This window comes from Lissotriton helveticus, chromosome 9 (genome assembly GCF_964261635.1).
Source record: "Lissotriton helveticus chromosome 9, aLisHel1.1, whole genome shotgun sequence".
Classification (NCBI taxonomy): Eukaryota; Metazoa; Chordata; class Amphibia; order Caudata; family Salamandridae; genus Lissotriton; species Lissotriton helveticus.
The window spans coordinates 1,041,611,886-1,041,628,931 of record NC_136070.1 but is presented as its reverse complement, the minus strand read 5'-3'; the positions used below and the strand labels follow the sequence as shown (position 1 = coordinate 1,041,628,931).

At 42.5% G+C, this 17,046-nt stretch overlaps 1 protein-coding gene across 1 annotated transcript in view; it reads right to left on the bottom strand.

Moving 5' to 3' along the window:
- Positions 1-17,046, bottom strand: part of IPPK (inositol-pentakisphosphate 2-kinase) — a 350,009-nt gene that overhangs the window by 164,022 nt on the left and 168,941 nt on the right. The gene's annotated exons all lie outside the window — the stretch shown is intronic.

The window sequence follows — 17,046 nt, the reverse complement described above, 5'->3', positions numbered from 1 at the left end:
ACAATCCAATATCAGACCTTCATCTGGTTACAGTGGCTGCTACTGCCTAGTGTACAGCACAGGAAGTCTTCAAAAATAGATTTCTTGATTTCTATTTCACAACTAGAGGAGAAATACGCATTGTGTATAATAATCAGCCATATTTGTTTCCAAGATGGCAGTGAAACAAATAAAAAATAGCTTATGGTCATAACAAACATGCACATTTGCTAGAAACCCATCTGTGAGACAATAACTAAATAGTAGTTCGATATTATGGCCACTTGAAAGTAATGGACTGCCTTTCTTAAAACACCCCCAAACGCTTCATAAAACTTTTACAGAATTTAACAAAGATTTACACAATCATGACAAAAGATACAAAATAGACATTTACAAAAGAGAATACCTTCATTAAAAACTTCTGCTGTACGTAAGCAACTTTGCCAGGCTTTAGATGCATGCTGGGGTTTTGGAGTAGCAATGGGGAAATATTTCCCTTAAGTGCTACAACTGCAACCGCAGCCATTGTAGATTGTGTCCTATGATAACATGATAAAATAAAGGTTTTCGTAAACCATCTTTATATGAAACACTTACTGTTTCTATTTTGAGAACCTAAATCATTTGTAGAACAAATCACAGTCTCAAAATGCTGGATCACTAATCTTATGCAAATAAAAGAGCTAACATCCATTTTACCAAAGACTTATCAGCTTAGATAATGGCTTGAATCTAGACAGCTACTCCAGAGAGCGGAGGATGTATTAATTAGGGCCAAATTAACTGTTAACCCCTTGCGTGCTCCCGTCGGCCAACCTCGCTAGTGCTGCAGTCGGCCAACGGAGCCCCGCCCACCTAATAGAACGCCCGCACGCCGCGGTTAAGTTGTTAATCATAGAGAGATTTTGTGTTGTGGGTACTCAGTACATCTCATTTTGCACAAACATGGAAATAGTTGATCAAGCCTGTAGCACCATTCTTTGATCTTCGCCCTAGTACTCGAACCCCTGGCAACCTGGATTTGTGGCGATTCATTGATAAGAGGCTTGCACTGGATGGGTAAGTGGGAGGATGGTATTTCCCTGTATGCCGACAACATACTTGTATACCTAGCATCTACCAAATACTCATTAAGCACAGTCTTAAACATGGGTACATATTTTGGCAAATACCCGGGCTATACTATTAACTGGGCAAAGTCAATTATTTATATATTGAGAGGCACACTCCCCTCATTACCTAGGGGATGCAAGGCAACAGTGACCACAGAGGGGTTCCGATACCTAGGCATATATAATACCACTGATCCAGCCTTATTCTAGGATAGAAACCTTTCACCCCCATTACGTTTGTTGGGAGATGTGAGACACTGAAGATCCCTTCCACTCTCTTTCCTAGGACCCGCAGCCCTATTCAAGATGATGGCACTCCCTAGATTTTTATACGTACTGCAAAGCGCACCAAGCACGGATCCTGCCTCCTATTTCAAAGCCCTAGAGAGTGAGCAGAGAGCACTCCTATGGGACGGTAAGCCCCCTTGAATAGCAACACAGAAACTGGTAAAGGGGTAGTATGATGGGGCATCGGAGTCTCTAATATACAGAAGTATTACTGGGCATCACAGCTATTGGTGATCAATCAATGCCTATATCGACCCTATGATGAACCTGCATACAGAATGGACAAACTGGTCTTACCAGGCGGTAGATATGAAAGGGCACTCTACACTGCACCAGAACGAATACCACTCACCGGCCTCACCAAACATACTGTTCAGCTCTGGCATGTGGTAAATAAAAGCCTGGGATGGTCAAATAGGATCACACAGGCCCCCCCCCCACTGTGGGATACTGAGCGATTGGGACCCTGAGGAGCATCAAGGGAGTTGACAGATGGGATCTCATAGGTATCTCCCGAGTGGGAGGCGTGTGTACAAGGAGGTGCTATGCTGCAGAGAGAATATGATCTAGAAGACACAGAACGGTTCCGATACATACAAATCAGGCATGCTCTGCAGGCAGTAGTCGACGATGAGGAGTGTCAGGAGGCATTGGCCTCATCCCGGGAGATAGCCATTTCTTCGAGACTCAAATTAATACAACTCAAAATATTTCACAGAATATACTTCTCAGGCTACACTCTTGTTAAGATTGGTCGTATGACATATCCTACTTGTAGAAGGCACTGAGGGCAAGAAGGCACATTTTACCACATAACTTAGGACTTCATGAACATAAATACTGGGGAGCAGTCATACGGTGTATGGGAGAGACACTGGAGTTTAAATTGGAGCCAGAGCTTAAGCAGTGCCTCCTTAACATATGGGGGGGCTACAGACTTGAATAGTAAAGAAAAATACCGGGCCACATTGGGAATGACAATAGCAAAACGAAACATAGCAAAATCATGGGGTGCTCCCGAAACAGCAACACTTCAGGCATGGATGGAAGATATGGACTAGTGTATGATTTCAGAAAATACAGTTTATAAACGCCGTGGCTTCCCGAAGAAGTAGGTGCAAATATGTGATAAATGGAATTCATTTATGGGAGATGTACGTTGGCTGGGCTCAGGACCCTTCCCAATACGAGGAGCTGAAGGGTCTGCATTCCATAGGGAAAAGAAACCTTGCATAATAATTAAATTGTTGTAACAAGGTCTATAGATTCTTTAAATGCTGCTTTCCTATTCCTGATGTCTTGGTTAAGTTATCAATAAAAATAATTTTTTTAAAGCCTGTAGCTCCAAAGAGGGCACACTTATACGGTTAAATGGCAAGTGATGCTGTTCTATTGCGACTAAATAATTTACAACAAGAGGTGGTGATGGACAGAGTCTCTGAATTAAGCAGAGTACTCTCACCCAGTCAAGAGATCAGGGCTAGATCCAACACCGTTTTTTAGCTCATTGCACCATCCCAGTTTCAGAACCTGGCTGTATGCAAATTAGTCTGTCCCTGGCCCAGTGCATCATGGGAACAGGGCAGACCAGACTACAAAAGCCAATTCTTACACTGGGAAGGAAACAAGCTTCCGGGGACCGGTTTCTGCCATTTCAGGCGTCTTCGGCCCGGCTTGCTTGAATCCTGATGGTGCAATGAGCAAGGGACTCACATCTGAGTATACCCTTCCACGCTTAGGGTGGACAAAATAATTTACAACAAGAGGTGGTGATGGACAGAGTCTCTGAATTAAGCAGAGTACTCTCACCCAGTCAAGAGATCAGGGCTAGATCCAACACCGTTTTTTAGCTCATTGCACCATCCCAGTTTCAGAACCTGGCTGTATGCAAATTAGTCTGTCCCTGGCCCAGTGCATCATGGGAACAGGGCAGACCAGACTACAAAAGCCAATTCTTACACTGGGAAGGAAACAAGCTTCCGGGGACCGGTTTCTGCCATTTCAGGCGTCTTCGGCCCGGCTTGCTTGAATCCTGATGGTGCAATGAGCAAGGGACTCACATCTGAGTATACCCTTCCACGCTTAGGGTGGACAAAATAATTTACAACAAGAGGTGGTGATGGACAGAGTCTCTGAATTAAGCAGAGTACTCTCACCCAGTCAAGAGATCAGGGCTAGATCCAACACCGTTTTTTAGCTCATTGCACCATCCCAGTTTCAGAACCTGGCTGTATGCAAATTAGTCTGTCCCTGGCCCAGTGCATCATGGGAACAGGGCAGACCAGACTACAAAAGCCAATTCTTACACTGGGAAGGAAACAAGCTTCCGGGGACCGGTTTCTGCCATTTCAGGCGTCTTCGGCCCGGCTTGCTTGAATCCTGATGGTGCAATGAGCAAGGGACTCACATCTGAGTATACCCTTCCACGCTTAGGGTGGACAAAATAATTTACAACAAGAGGTGGTGATGGACAGAGTCTCTGAATTAAGCAGAGTACTCTCACCCAGTCAAGAGATCAGGGCTAGATCCAACACCGTTTTTTAGCTCATTGCACCATCCCAGTTTCAGAACCTGGCTGTATGCAAATTAGTCTGTCCCTGGCCCAGTGCATCATGGGAACAGGGCAGACCAGACTACAAAAGCCAATTCTTACACTGGGAAGGAAACAAGCTTCCGGGGACCGGTTTCTGCCATTTCAGGCGTCTTCGGCCCGGCTTGCTTGAATCCTGATGGTGCAATGAGCAAGGGACTCACATCTGAGTATACCCTTCCACGCTTAGGGTGGACAAAATAATTTACAACAAGAGGTGGTGATGGACAGAGTCTCTGAATTAAGCAGAGTACTCTCACCCAGTCAAGAGATCAGGGCTAGATCCAACACCGTTTTTTAGCTCATTGCACCATCCCAGTTTCAGAACCTGGCTGTATGCAAATTAGTCTGTCCCTGGCCCAGTGCATCATGGGAACAGGGCAGACCAGACTACAAAAGCCAATTCTTACACTGGGAAGGAAACAAGCTTCCGGGGACCGGTTTCTGCCATTTCAGGCGTCTTCGGCCCGGCTTGCTTGAATCCTGATGGTGCAATGAGCAAGGGACTCACATCTGAGTATACCCTTCCACGCTTAGGGTGGACAAAATAATTTACAACAAGAGGTGGTGATGGACAGAGTCTCTGAATTAAGCAGAGTACTCTCACCCAGTCAAGAGATCAGGGCTAGATCCAACACCGTTTTTTAGCTCATTGCACCATCCCAGTTTCAGAACCTGGCTGTATGCAAATTAGTCTGTCCCTGGCCCAGTGCATCATGGGAACAGGGCAGACCAGACTACAAAAGCCAATTCTTACACTGGGAAGGAAACAAGCTTCCGGGGACCGGTTTCTGCCATTTCAGGCTTCTTCGGCCCCGCTTGCTTGAATCCTGATGGTGCAATGAGCAAGGGACTCACATCTGAGTATACCCTTCCACGCTTAGGGTGGACAAAATAATTTACAACAAGAGGTGGTGATGGACAGAGTCTCTGAATTAAGCAGAGTACTCTCACCCAGTCAAGAGATCAGGGCTAGATCCAACACCGTTTTTTAGCTCATTGCACCATCCCAGTTTCAGAACCTGGCTGTATGCAAATTAGTCTGTCCCTGGCCCAGTGCATCATGGGAACAGGGCAGACCAGACTACAAAAGCCAATTCTTACACTGGGAAGGAAACAAGCTTCCGGGGACCGGTTTCTGCCATTTCAGGCGTCTTCGGCCCGGCTTGCTTGAATCCTGATGGTGCAATGAGCAAGGGACTCACATCTGAGTATACCCTTCCACGCTTAGGGTGGACAAAATAATTTACAACAAGAGGTGGTGATGGACAGAGTCTCTGAATTAAGCAGAGTACTCTCACCCAGTCAAGAGATCAGGGCTAGATCCAACACCGTTTTTTAGCTCATTGCACCATCCCAGTTTCAGAACCTGGCTGTATGCAAATTAGTCTGTCCCTGGCCCAGTGCATCATGGGAACAGGGCAGACCAGACTACAAAAGCCAATTCTTACACTGGGAAGGAAACAAGCTTCCGGGGACCGGTTTCTGCCATTTCAGGCGTCTTCGGCCCGGCTTGCTTGAATCCTGATGGTGCAATGAGCAAGGGACTCACATCTGAGTATACCCTTCCACGCTTAGGGTGGACAAAATAATTTACAACAAGAGGTGGTGATGGACAGAGTCTCTGAATTAAGCAGAGTACTCTCACCCAGTCAAGAGATCAGGGCTAGATCCAACACCGTTTTTTAGCTCATTGCACCATCCCAGTTTCAGAACCTGGCTGTATGCAAATTAGTCTGTCCCTGGCCCAGTGCATCATGGGAACAGGGCAGACCAGACTACAAAAGCCAATTCTTACACTGGGAAGGAAACAAGCTTCCGGGGACCGGTTTCTGCCATTTCAGGCGTCTTCGGCCCGGCTTGCTTGAATCCTGATGGTGCAATGAGCAACTCAGACATGAGTCCCTTTCTCACTGCTCCATCAGGATTCAAGCAAGCCGGGCCGAAGAGGCTGAAATGCCAGAAACCGGTCCCCGGTAGCTTGTCTCCTTTCTGGTAAAGAATTGGCTTGGTAGTTTGGTCTGCCCTGTTCCCATGATGCACTGGGCCAGGGACAGACTAATTTGCATATAGCCAGGTTCTGAGCTGGGATGGGGCAGTGAGATAAATAACGGTGATGGATCAAGCCCTGATCTTTGGACTGGGTAAGAGTGGTCTGCTTAATTCAGACACTCTGTTCATCACCACCCCCTTTTCTGAATCGTTTTTGGCCACTATAGGTGTGGCAGGGTATACTCAGACATAAGTCCCTTTCTCACTGCTCTATCAGGATTCAAGCAAGCCGGGCCGAAGAGGCTGAAATGCCAGAAACCGGTCCCCGGTAGCTTGTCTCCTTTCTGGTGAAGAATTGGCTTGGTAGTTTGGTCTGCCCTGTTCCCATGATGCACTGGGCCAGGGACAGACTAATTTGCATATAGCCAGGTTCTGAGCTGGGATGGGGCAGTGAGATAAATAACGGTGATGGATCAAGCCCTGATCTTTGGACTGGGTAAGAGTGGTCTGCTTAATTCAGACACTCTGTTCATCACCACCCCCTTTTCTGAATCGTTTTTGGCCACTATAGGTGTGGCAGGGTATACTCAGACATGAGTCCCTTTCTCACTGCTCCATCAGGATTCAAGCAAGCCGGGCCGAAGAGGCTGAAATGCCAGAAACCGGTCCCCGGTAGCTTGTCTCCTTTCTGGTGAAGAATTGGCTTGGTAGTTTGGTCTGCCCTGTTCCCATGATGCACTGGGCCAGGGACAGACTAATTTGCATATAGCCAGGTTCTGAGCTGGGATGGGGCAGTGAGATAAATAACGGTGATGGATCAAGCCCTGATCTTTGGACTGGGTAAGAGTGGTCTGCTTAATTCAGACACTCTGTTCATCACCACCCCCTTTTCTGAATCGTTTTTGGCCACTATAGGTGTGGCAGGGTATACTCAGACATGAGTCCCTTTCTCACTGCTCCATCAGGATTCAAGCAAGCCGGGCCGAAGAGGCTGAAATGCCAGAAACCGGTCCCCGGTAGCTTGTCTTCTTTCTGGTGAAGAATTGGCTTGGTAGTTTGGTCTGCCCTGTTCCCATGATGCACTGGGCCAGGGACAGACTAATTTGCATATAGCCAGGTTCTGAGCTGGGATGGGGCAGTGAGATAAATAACGGTGATGGATCAAGCCCTGATCTTTGGACTGGGTAAGAGTGGTCTGCTTAATTCAGACACTCTGTTCATCACCACCCCCTTTTCTGAATCGTTCTATTGCGACTGGCTGGTTTACATATTAGAAATAGCCATCTTGAAATGGTATAATTACTTAAATACTGAATAAGAGGCCATTTTCAAACAAGGTACATGGAATACTCTTCAAATCATTCAATTTTACTTTCTGAGTTTTCACCATTTGCATGAACAGAAGTAACAGTCGTAAAAGTTTCTTTGGCATTTTGTTACCAAATGTCATTATTAACAAAGTTACGAGGATGTTCAGTAACACAGTAGTAAGGAAAACTTTGTTAACTAATGAGCTCCTTTTGTCCGATAGTTCAGGAAAGTAGGGCCAGATCTTGCTGCATCCATAGTCTATTGGTGCATGAAAAGTGTAGTGAGGTTGGGTGGGGAGGTAAAGTTCTAGTCTGTTGTCAATGGGCGGGATCACATGATCTTAGGACAGCATATAAGGCTGCATGTCTCTACCTTATAGCAGATGGTAGGCTTCACAACGCGAGCTCACCATGGGGCCCATTTACGAGTTGACTGCACCTATCTATCCCAATGGTCCAGTAACAGGAGTCCTGGTGACCCAACTGCGTGGGAAGAATGCTGGTGAGTATAGGTTGTACTATCTAACGAAAAAACGGAAATCCAATAGAACCAAAAAGGGTCTGGCTGCGTCTCTTACATTTTATAGTGTGTACGAGGTGAAATTTGGTATCATGCAATAAAACGTGATTTTGTTGTACAGTTTGTCCATTTACAGTTTGTGTGATTTTACTATGAAATACTGCTCACAACATTAAAAAGGCATTTCATGAAAATACAATTGAAGTTCTCTCTATCAATCAAAATCGAAAACTAGGGAAAATTCAAACACAAGCTGGAGTGTTTAAGGTTAAGCAATACAATACGTTTTTCAACAGTCAGTAGACCAATGCAATAAGCTCCTCTATACACATTTTTGACTGCAGGTAAGCCTTTGTGCAGGTTCGAAATTGTGGGACTTTCCAGTAATGATGGATGCTTGTTTCAGAGAGCAATGTGGCACAATTCCTTTTAGAAATGCTCTATGTAACATACCACACAAGGTAAGGAGTGATTCCCTGGGTCACAGTTCTGGAGCTGTTTCCTGATCTCGCTTTGAGATAAAGCCTTATATGCTGCAGTAGCACTGACAAAAGGTCCTCAAAATTAGAGTCAGGCACATTTTGATTTTAATAGGCTAATGTCAAAACCATTTAAAAAACGAGCATTGGCACAGCCAATAGGTTTGGCATTGGTTACCAACCTTTTGGCTTTGTCAGGGCTTGTTTTGTTTTGTTTTGTTATGGTTTTTGCACAACTGTGCTGACTTACTGCCCCACACTGCATGCTGCAGTGGACAGAAGAAAAGTGTGAATAATGAACAAAGAATTATACACCGCAACAGCTGCCCAGACAAGGTCGTTAGGGCGCTACACCAGTGAATGAGGCATACAGCTAGAGTAAACTAATGCAGTCCGAGATATAGGGCGTTTGCATAATCCAGTCTGGCAGTTATAAACCAATGCATCTTACTTGTTTTGTCTGGTAGACTGTTAAGGATTTTATTTATAATGGAGACTGGATGATTGCTCCAAGGGCAGCACATAAAAACTGAGTAGGGCTCAATAAAGAGCCCGGCGGGACTCCTTTTTTTTTTTATTGCCTTGGTTCGGTCAAAAAGCAGAAAAAGAATACATTCTCAACATACAATAATTCATTTCCAATACATTCTTAAAAAAAAGAAAAATAATAATGATTGCTCTATATATTCTTTTAGAACTCCCCATGTGGATAAGCCAATCTTTTTTTTCCTTGCACCTTTTAACGCATATAGACTCCACTCTAATTCGTAAACATTAAATAATTTTCTTCTCCAAAACTCAAACATGGGTGCTTCCGGTTGTAGCCATTCAGTGGCAATACAGAGCCGAGTAATAATCATTAATACAAACAAAAAATTCTTATATTTACTTAATTCCACATTTTCATTGATAGATTGGCTGACCCCAGTTAACATAAGAGCTGGCGATATCTTTATAGGATAGTGAATAACTTCAGTAATAAATCTTTCTATATTAGAAATGAATAACCTCAATTTAGAACAGCTATAAAAAATGTGCATAATATCTGCCTCATCTCCCTTACAGCGAAAACACTTCCCATCATATTGTGGACCCCATGTGGCCATTCGTTTAGGAGTGTAATATAGTCTGAACAAGGTTTTATATACTTGAGCCTTCATGTTAGCTGATAGACATAGCTCTTTGGACATCAGGATAGGATCCAAAATATTCCATCCAATCTCTTCCAGCTGGGCCTGCCAAAAAGGGAAGATGGCGCCGAGGCAAGATGGCGCCTGTACGCGGAGACGTGTCAGACGTGTGAGCTGCACTCTCCCCTGACTCGCAGGTTTCTGATGCTGGGAGAAGGCGGTTAAGCGCAAAAGTACACTGAAAGCGGCCAAGAACAACGGAGAGCTCAAAAAAGTGAAAGTGGTCCAAAATGTACTTTTCGGCAGGGCGCGGTGCATGGAGATCTGCGAGGTTTGCGAGGACGCCGCGTCTTGAACGCCAGGCACCGGGAGCACAGGCTGAGCTGAGCGTGTCAGAGAGGCTACTCCTGGAGTCACCGGAGACGCTGTAAAAACGCCGAGCTTGGCGAGTGCTCGGAGAAAACACGGATAAACCGAATCTGGGAAATTTCATATTGAGAGTTTTGGAATCTTGGAGATTGTCTGCAGCTGCAAAACGCTTAGTCCAGACGCCGAGCTTACAGAGCTCACAGAGACGATATCTCGGACGAGCGTTGGGAATCTCTGCAATTGTTCTTCGAAGTTAACATGGCACCCAAAGGGACTCGCAAAAAACGGGACCCAGAGACTGCTACAGTGAGTACACAAGCTGAGCATAATTTGACTGGGACTGTGCAAAAAAAAAAAACCGGGGGGTGCTATGTCAGCAGAGAATATGAGCGATAGTCCTAACACAGCTTCAGCTGGGTCAAATAAACAGACTATCTCTAATTTGTTTAAAGCAGTTGAAGCAAAAAAACGCCAGGAGTTGGTCTGTAGCCCACAGCCTGCTTTACAAAATCTCCAGGGGAACACTGGTGCATCTAATGGAGAGATTAACGATATAAATACACTTACAGATAAACCAGGGTTGGAAGTAGAGCCTTCAATTAATACTATGTCTAGAGTGGTCTCCTTACACAATGGCAGTTTCAGCGGTATTCTCACCTCCCCCCCTACTCCTATGGAAAACGCTTTAAATCCTGGAGCATCCGAGAGTAATGCCGAGAGTAATGCCAGGGCAGCTCCGGGAATGTCTAAATCACCTGACTGCAGCCATGATTCGAATATAATCAATGAGGCAGAATCACTGGACTTCTATTCAGTCTCAGAAAATTCAGCTTCGTCATGTGAGGATTTGGCTGTTCAATATTCTAAAAAATTGCATTTGGAGGAAGGCGAGAGTGAGGTTGACGACGATGAAATTGATTGCGAGGAAGATATTGAAGATAGCCCCATCACCGTTAGGGGGGAGGGTGATGTGTCTCTAACTGAGGGGGCTAAAGGAGGTTCTCAAGAAGATCTTAATGAAAACATTACTCTAGCTACAATCTATCAGACTATCTTGAGTCATATGGCAAAGACAGAACGGGATAGTCAAAAAATTCAAAATTCATGTCGTAAGCTGCAAGGTTCTATTCGGAGGCTCACGAAATCTCAAACTGACTTTGCTGAGAGATTTAATGAAGTTGAGACCAGAGTGTCTAATATCGAAGATGAACTGGTAAAACAAAAGGCCGCTACTGAAAACTTTACTGCTAACAAAGAGGACATACTTTGGAAGATGGGCGATTTTGAAAATCGATCTCGGCGTAATAACCTTAGACTAATGCAAATTCCCGAGGGAAAAGAGGGTCAAAATCCACGTAAATTTGTTATTGAATTATTTCAGAGGGCATTCCCGGAGATGAAGCGTTGGGACTGGGAACGAGAGATCGAACGCGCCCATAGATTCTTTCAATATTCAATCTAGGCAGGGGGAAAATGCCAATAAACCTAGACCAATATTGGTCGCTTTCAACAGTTTTCGTGCTAGAGAAGATATTTTTACGAGTACAAGACCAAATAGCAAAGCCATGGGAACAGGATTTACATTTTTTGCAACATCAGATTATTGTAAATATACTATGGACATTCGCTGGCAACTAAGACAACTAGTGAGCCAATTTCAAAGGAAGGGTGCACAAGCATATATTATGAACCCTGCCAAACTGAAAGTTATATATAAAGAAACTACACGCTTCTTTAGTAATGTTGCAGCCGCCAAAGGATATTTGTATGATTTAAAAGATGCTTAGAATATGAATGAACTGAGCCTTTCCTTCACTTTCTAATTTATTTATTTATTTATTTATTTTTTCTCTCTTCTTTAAATTGCGCAGTTTATGATGCTTAAGTGTCATGGAATTGAAAAAGAAAGGGAAAACATTTTGATGTTATATCTAATAGTCACCTTAAGTGCTAACTTTATAAATATTAGAATGCGGTTTATAGTGGATAAAATACACTGGCATGATACATAATGCAAGAAGGAAGGGAGGGAGGGAAGCGAAGGAAAAAAAAAAAGGGGCAAAAAAGAGAATTCTACATTACGAACTTTGAATACTCTGTGCTTTTTCAAGAAGTTTTGTTAGGTCAGAGAAGATGGAAAAGCCAGATTATATAGTTTACTTATATGTTGTAATGTTGAGATGTCGTAATGTTCACCTGTGAGCCACAACGGGGGAGAGATGTAGGTCAGTACCATCATTAGGACCAAGAGTCCTAAAGCCACGGTAAAGGAGGGGTGGTAGGGTGGGGACAGTTGGGGTGGGGGGGTGTTGGTGGAGGGTGGTACGGTGGGAAAAAGGGGAAAATGCCTTGGGGGGGGGTCAAATGAGTATATTATATTAACAATAGGGAAAAGAGCTATTACTAAAGGGCCTGTAAGCTTGAAGATGGACTGTTATAACTCAAATTATACCCAAATTATACTAATGGAGAATTGCAAGTACCGTAATGGCCAAGAATCTTAAAATATGCTCTTTTAATGAGTCGGGTCTCAATAATATAAATAAAAGAAAGAGGATTGCAGCTGAAATTCGATTTATGAACCCAGATATTCTATGTTTACAGGAGACTCATCTCCCCTGGGAGAAAAGAGCTTTAGCATCTGATTTAGGGTACTTTCTATTGGCAACATCCCGACAAACAACTACTATTAGAGGTGTAATGATTATGATAAAACTGCGGCTAGGTACTCTTGTAAAAAGCTTATCGGATAAATGGGGTAGATGGGTGATAGCTACTCTAAATATAAGGGGGACATTTATCACGATTTGCTCTATTTACGGATCCAATTTGGATGAAGGGGAAATATTTGAATATTTAAATATGGAACTTGCCAACTGGAGATCACCCTTAGTCTTATGCGGAGACTTAAATATTAATTTGATAGGAGGGGAACTTGAGGCTGGATTAGAGAACTATAAGGGCAGAAAACCTCGTGTATTTAGAGCTTTACAGGATTTAGTGAAAGATCACGCACTGGTTGATATATGGGCTAAAAATCACCCTACCATACCAGGCTATACTTATTACTCATCGCCTCATAAGAAATTCGTACGCTTGGATTATTTTTATATTTCAATCGCAATTCATGCCAATACAAAAATTCAGTTATATCCCAGGGTAACATCGGATCATTCTCCACTGATAATAGAGATAGCTTGCATAGGAGAAATAAAACAGAAAAAGAATTACTCTTTCGATAGAAAATTATGTTTGAATTTGGAATACAAAGAGGTTATAAATAAATGGACTAATGAATTTATACAGAATAACCTAAACTCTGCTAATATTGAGATAATTTGGGATACATGGAAAGCGTGTTTTAGAGGGGAAACAACGAGCTATGGGTTTTATTATCAGAATCAACAGCGAAGAAAAATGCAGGCTCTATATCAACATCTTTCTAAAGATGAAGAAATTTTAATATCAGAGATTAAGAAGGGGGATAGTAACCTAATTAAAATACAGCAACAAGAGGGTTTAGTTGCGAAATGTCGCGCGTGTATCACGGGCATTTGGTCTGAGGAGACAGCGCAGAAATACTTAACACACAGGAGGTACATGCATGAATACGGAGAAGCTGTAGGTAGGGCGCTGGCTTTAAAACTTAAAATGAAGGAATCCAATAGTAAAATTGCTAGATTACAAGATGAAAACGGGATAATACATGAAGATCCAAAGAAAATATTAGAAGTATTCTATCAATTTTATTCCGATCTATACACTAAGCAATCCAACTTGGTACATGATACTTTCCTGTGTGGAGCTATTTTTAGTAAATTAACAGAAAGTGAAAAGAACGCTTTAGAACAACCTTTCACAATGGAAGAACTGGAGAAGGCAGTTAAAAATATGTCTAATGGTAAGGCAGCAGGCCCCGATTTTATCCCAGCCGAAGTCTATAAATGTTTTTTTGAATCTTTAAAAATAATTATGCTGGAAACCTTCAGGGGAGCACAATTGGGGAAGGCTCCACAATCATGGGACGATGCTTTAATCGCAGTCTTCTCTAAAAAAGGGAAACCCCCGGAGCAACCTGCATCGTATCGACCCATATCTCTACTAAATTGTGATAGCAAGATCTACTCAAAGATGTTAGCAAATCGTCTGTCTAAAATAATTACACCGCTAGTCTCTCTGACCCAACATGGTTTTATTCCTAACAGAGGAACTGTCGCACATATTAATAAGGTAATCACTTTAATAGACATTGCAGAAACCGAGAAAAGAAATTTTGCTCTGATATTACTCGACGCCGAGAAGACGTTCGATCGCGTAGAATGGGCATATATGTGGTAAGTTTTGGACAGAATGGGATTCGGCACAAATTTTGTAAAAGCAATTAAGACTCTGTATCGCTCACCAAATGCGAGAGTTGCTGTTATGGGTCAAAAATCGGAAAAAATTACTATTACTAGAGGTACCCGACAGGGGTGTCCCTGTTCTCCACTTCTTTTTGCGTTATTTATTAATCCTTTTTTAAATAAATTACTAGAATCACCATACATTAAACCATTTGTTGTTGCCAATATACCGCACTCTTATCTTCGCCTATGCGGACGACGTAGCTATAGTTACCACTGATCCTAGTCAGGCAATTGTAGAGATAGAACGCCTAGCTACTGAGTTTGGAAACAGCTCTGGATATAAAATGAACGCGTCAAAAACGCAGATACTCTGCTCAGACAGCACTCAATTTAATGATAATAGGGTAACATCAGAGGTGACATATTTAGGAATTATTATAAAAGCCCAAACAAAAGAGATTGTGGAATCTAATTGGGCCAATGTATCATGCCAAATTCAGAAATCTTTAGATAGGTGGGGGCGACTTCAACTTTCTATAATTGGCAGAGGGAATATTATTAAGATGAATGTATTACCCAAAATATTGTATATATTTCGCAGCATTCCTTTAGAAATTCCTAGTAGCCAGATATTGAAACTGCAATCTTCATGTACAAAATTTCTATGGGCACCTGGGAAAATAAGGCGTGCAATGAAATGGCTTACACTTCCCATAGAGAGAGGAGGGCGAGGGATACCTGACTTTTTATTTTATTATTATGTTTGCTGTTTACAAAGAATCCGAATTTTATTGACTGGGGAACAAATAGAGGATCCAGCAGAGTCCCCGTCAATATTTTATCTGCTACTGGGAGAACATTCAAAGGGATGCTTATTAAAGGAATTGGAAGGTAATTATTATAAACACACTAGATTCAAGGTGATTGAATCAATCTATAAAGTCTGGAGGAAAGTTAGGTCCTTAATAAAAATAGAGAAGATCACTTATTATACTCCTTTTTCAGCAAACAAGATACTTCCCTTTATATTTTGGGACCATGTGGCCAAGGAATGGAATAGGAAGGGAATCACTCGAATAGGAGATTTATTAGAGTCAGATGGATCGGTTAGAGCCTTTTCCGATTTACACAGTAAATATCAAATATCTCATTCCAGCTTTCATAAATATCTCCAACTTAGAGATTTTTGCTTAAAGAAATTAAATAAACCGACTCCTAATAGTTTAATAGAGGCAATTCAATCAAAGAAAAAAATTGGTTTAATATATCGGCTAATAGTCGACTATAAATCGGATGATTTAGTTAAATACAATACTTTGCGGGACTCCATGTCAAAGTAATTCAGTTTATGAGGTGAACGGTGGAAGAGAGACTGTTTGCATCAGTATGAAAGAAAGCATTCCAGCCATCTGAATGCTAAACGTCATGCACTTATGCTTTGAAGAAGTTCCTACAGAACAGAGTGTGGCACAGTGTCAAATGCAGCTGAAGGGCCAAGCAACATCAAATCAACACATTGACCCTACTCCAAACTGAGTTTGATGAACTCTGAGACACTGGAAGAGCGCTGATCCAGTGATATGACTCAGCCTAAAACCAGATTGTGTGCTGTAAAGAAGATCATGTGCTTCCGAATACTAAGAGTACTAGTCATTCACAATGTTTCCACCATCTTAGGTGAGACTGAAATAGGCCTGAGTTTGGCCAGTTAAGTGGGGTCAGCAGTAGGTTGTTTCAACAACGGGATTACCTGAGCAGGTTTCCAGCACTTCAGAAGTGTGTAAGTGGGAGAGACAGATTAAACAACGTATTAAGTACTGACCTGACTGCCAGCAATTCTTTGACTAAAAAATGGGCTGGGCAAAAATCCATTGGCAAGCCAGACCTGCAATAAAGTATATATTGAGCAGAGCGCTGATCGAGTAGCTGACACGCTGCATCACATCCTCTCAGGTCATTCTCTTATCTCCCTTATCAAGGAGGCCTACGTCTTTATATCACTTCTGTGTTCATATTGAGTGACGATTTCACCGAACTTATTGAATATATTGATGACACATTAACACCTTCATTTCATGCCCTGACGAAGTTTATTCCATGAACGAAACGTGTTGGCTGTTTTGTATTTTTCTATGCATTTGGATCTGACAAAATAAAGACTTTTTCTACGAACACACTGATCAAGCTTCTTTATTAATGCCACATCATTCTGGGAGTGCACCGCTCCATTGTTTCCATATATATTGAGCAGACTCCTCAAGCAAAACGCAGTTGACTCAGCTGATGAGGAACCAGTAGGAGTGACAGAATGGTGAGAAAAGAACAATGAAATCAAGATTGTCAGATGACTCATGAAATTCTTGATCGATTTTGTTGCTTTCATCTTTAAACAACAAAGAAGATTCTCACACAGTTTGATTAAAGGCGTAATAACACTATTGCAGACTGCACAGTAAGAAAAGAATCAACAATTTAAAAAAAACGTCTCCATGCAAATTGGACTCTCTATTAATTTTCTGAGAAAAAATATTTGCCTCTGGTTTTCCTATAGCGATATGGTATTTTTTAAAGCAGATTTGTATCTGCCTATCAGAGAGTATACAATAGCTTCTCCATATTCTCTCTAATCTCTTGCAATTGTGTATTTTGGTCATAAGCTCAGCCGAAAACCAGAGAGCCAACAGCGTTTGACGTGGAGAAGAACTGACTCTCAAGGAGCAATTTGGTCAATGGCACTCGGAAGCAATTGACTACATTGCCATCTCGCACCAATGTCCACCAATGTCCACACTAATAATGCCTGAGAAGAGGCAAACCACAGTCCGCGTGAGCTTTTGTCGATTACTTTTTTTCCATAGTCATGTGAATTTAATTAGAATGGTGTTTGAATACACTCAGAGTGTGAAAAGAAAAAGGGACAAGAAAGTG